General features: G+C 34.7%; 1 pseudogene across 1 annotated transcript; it reads right to left on the bottom strand.

Annotated features, from left to right (window-relative positions):
* Positions 1 to 1,056: 1,056 nt before the first annotated feature.
* Positions 1,057 to 3,779, bottom strand: LOC112624985 (annotated as a pseudogene). Its single transcript, XR_003119499.1, has one exon. The product of XR_003119499.1 is annotated as a 14-3-3 protein zeta/delta pseudogene (transcript).
* Between the last annotated feature and the right edge of the window lie 294 nt (positions 3,780 to 4,073).

Here is a 4,073-nt window from a genome sequence, read left to right as displayed (position 1 = left end):
ACTAGAAAAGATAAATATGTGAAAATTTTTTTGCAGAAGTTTAAAATGAGTGCCACATAACATGGATGAAAACTAAAATATTTTATTTCAAAGTGATTATAGAGATTTTGGTTTATGGACTAGAATTTGTTGGATGCATAAGTTTTCAAGATGTAAAGAGAGAACTTAAGAGAGAATAAGTATTTCTAGCCTAGAGAGTGGAAGAAGTTAAAGCCAAAATTAAATATACATATATATATACCCACACACATATATATACACACATATATATACATATATATACACGTATGTATAATTTGAGAATACAAAGTTTAATTATCTGCTATAACAATTATTAATGGATGTTGTATACAAGGTTCAAAATAGTATCAAAGCCTAGAGATAGGAAACAAATCTATGACAAGGTTCAGGTCCACTTCCAGGCAAAGCTGATAAGAAGTTAGTATTGATCAGGAGTTAGTATTGGCATTATATCAGTGGATTAATGTTTAAAAGCATGAAGCTGGTTGTATTTAGTTTGAATCTTAGAATACCTGGTGGAATTATTCTCATGATAAAGAGGTTCTCAGTAAACATTTGCAATTATTACTCTCTTTTTTGTATTGTGGTTTTTAGAATCTAAGTGGTGCTCAATATTTTATTTTGAGGCATTGTACTTCCATTTGTTTTTGCTGTTGAAATAATTATAGACTAATAGACAAAGAATAAGAATGCGTGTCAGTATTTGGCTTACCATGTCGAAACCAAAAACTGCTATATAGAAGCCTCATATTTCTGGTTGGAGACATTTTGGCAACTTATTTCTTTCAAGTCAATTATTTTTTGATTTTTTTTTTTCAAAAAAAAGCAACCACAGCTATAAAACAAAGAATATAGCTACAAGTATACTAGTATCTTCTTTTTATAATAATTTTTAAAAGTCAAATTTGAAAGCTCTGGTAGTTTAAAATTTATCAGTGATAGGAACAAAATCTTAGCATGAAAAATTTGGAAGGCATTAAATATAATGGCAATTTGAGTTTCATTATGTCATTCTGATTTAATGAAAATGAATTATTTTTTTCCATCATCAATATTTATTGAGCATTTACAGTGTACTAGGCACAATAGAACATATAGAAAACATTGTCCCTGCTCTTGAGGAGCTTACATTCTAAAAGAAAGAATACACTTCTTTTAAAATGGCATTTTTGTTTGGTGTTTTCTGCAAAGTACTGAGGAAATATTTTGTTAAAGTGAGCTTTGGGTATAACTTAGCCCCATCATTATTTAGAGAAGAGAGGAAGAAGAAAGAGGAAGGATTTTAAAGGCAGACAATGACAGACCATTCAGGATAGGTAGGGTTTTAAAGGGAGATAAACACAATCTCATCAACTAAGGACAGATTTGCTACGGTAAATAGGATGAGGGAAATAGTCTGTGGGGTGCAAGCAAAGAAAGCAGGGTGCCTTAGACATTGAGTGGAGCCAGAAAAATCATGCGGCCTTTTCCCAAGTACATGGCCCCCAAGTAGGAATGGTTGGTGACAAGATAGAAGGCTAAAAAAGGAAGGTAATCTTGTGCACCTGACAAATAGAATAAAGGATCAAAATTGAAGGCAGGCTGTAAGAGTATCAAGAAATTCTTAAAAACCAAAAAGTGATTTGGAAGCACAAAACTTACAGTTAATGCTACCCAGTGTGATGATGGGCCAAGAACATTGTACCTTCCTAAGTTAGAAAATGCCATATACCAAAATTTTAAATGGAACATATTACATTGTTTTGCAATCAATCTCCCCCACTCCCAGAAAAAATAGGAACTCATTTTTTTTCAGGGTGGAGAGGAAGAGAGGGGATCATGGGACATGGAAACAGTAGTTATATTAGTAGTTTTATTGTTATGATAAATTTTGTGTTTAAACTTTGTAAAAGCCCATTAGCTGCCAAGAGGGAATAAGGAATAAATTTCAAAAAAAATGTACAATTTCCTTTAGAGAAGTTTCAGAACCAAAAGACTAATTTACATGAAAAGCTGTAGAGAAAGTAGTTGAAAAGTCCATTCATAAAACTTTTATTTCACTTACATGAATTTAATACACGTGTTCTTAACAATTATGCTTGGATTATTCATGAAAATTTCATAAGATATTAAACAAAGCTAGCCATCATCTCAAGTTATTTCCCTGTTAACTATTTTTACAGCATATGCATATTAGGCAAGTATCACAAAAAAAAAAAATCACAAAAGCAAAAAACCTTTAAGAAAAGTTAAATACATGGGTTTTTTGTTTTACTGCTGTGCTTGATATACATGAAGTAATCAATACTAAGCAATTCATTTTTACTGCATCTTTACTTTTACATTTGTTCTTAGGTTGCCTAAAACATTTAAATACAAATAAAACGAGTGTAGCAAAAATAATGAAAGCTAACAGCAGGTAACTTTACAAATAATGGAATGTGAACCATTTCTGACCTTATCCAGAGTAAAATGGGTCACAACTTTGTCTAAAGGAACATTTCTGCAGCTGTAGTCAAAGATGTGCATATTGAGATTGAGTGTTCCACAGATACACATGGTTTAACCTATGGTGTCCATGGGGTATGTCTCTACCACAGCCTTCTAAGCGCTCCAGACCTTAAAGTACCCACAATTACTACACCTGTGACTGGAACTAATGATCCCTTTTATTCCCCACCAGGACAAACCAATATATAGGCAGTTTTCTTTGCTTAGACACGGAAGCGGTTTTACACTGGCCCTTGTGAAGCCACAATGTACCAAAAGTAGTATGCCAAACATTTAGAGCTTGTATAAAAATTCCACAGCCCCATATTGGCCACCTCAAGATGAAAACAGATAACTCCCTAAATGTTAACTGGCTCTACTCCCCTAACATTAAACATAAAAACTACATAAGAAATACAGAAATTCAAATAGAAGTAACATAAACCTGTCATAAATCGTAAACAAAAAACTATTTGTGGGACAGCATGGATGACAAATGGTCTACTGTGTAAATTTTAGAATGAGGCAGACAAAAGTTGGAAGTCCGGTTAATTTTCCCCTCCTTCTCCTGCTTCAGCTTCGCCTCCTTGGGTATCCGATGTCCACAATGTCAAGTTGTCTCTCAGTAATTGCATTATTACCGTGCTGTCTTTGTATGACCCTTCACTTAATGTATCAAGTTCAGCAATGGCTTCATCAAAAGCTGACTTTGCAAGAGAGCAGGCTTTCTCTGGGGAGTTCAGAATCTCATAATAGAACACAGAGAAGTTAAGGGCCAGACCCAGTCTGATAGGATGTGTTGGTTGCATTTCCTTTTTGCTGATTTCAAAAGCTTCTTGGTATGCTTGTTGTGACTGATCCACAGTCCCTTTCTTGTCATCACCAGTGGCAACCTCAGCCAAGTAATGATAGTAATCGCCTTTCATTTTCAAATAGAAGACTTTGCTCTCTGCTTATGAAGCATTGGGAATCAAGAATTTTTCCAAAAGAGACAGTACATCATTGCAGATATCTCTTAGCTCCGTCTCAATTTTCTCTCTGTATTCTCGAGCCATCTACTGTTTTTTCTCAGCACCTTCCGTAAGTTCAATACTTGAGACGACCCTCCAAGATGACCTACGGGATCCTATAACATTTTTATAAGCAACTGAGAGAAGATTCCTCTCCTCATTGGATAATTCAGCTCCTTGCTCAGTTACAGACTTCATGCAGGCTGCCATGTCATCATATCATTCAGCCTGCTCGGCCAGTTTGGCCTTCTGAACCAGCTCATTTTTATCCATGATTGGATGTTCTTTTTGTCTCGTAGAAGCAAGGTTTGAGGTACGTCGTAGTCCCCAGGGTTCCAGCTGGTGGTGGGGTGGACCACAGGCTGGGTGATGAATGGGGACGGTAGCCGAAAATGAATTATTTTTAAAGAGTTTTAAAAATAAGGGAAAATGTGCAACTAATGTGAGATGCTAGACATGTTTATTTGCTTCACTGTGGTAAAATTTTTACTCTGTATTTATATCCCATAACATCACTTTGTATACCTTCAATATACAAAATAAAATTTATTTAAAATATAACATTTGATGAGC

This window comes from Theropithecus gelada, chromosome 5, assembly GCF_003255815.1.
Source record: "Theropithecus gelada isolate Dixy chromosome 5, Tgel_1.0, whole genome shotgun sequence".
NCBI classification, from domain to species: Eukaryota; Metazoa; Chordata; class Mammalia; order Primates; family Cercopithecidae; genus Theropithecus; species Theropithecus gelada.
This window is presented reverse-complemented; position numbering and strand designations above follow the sequence as displayed.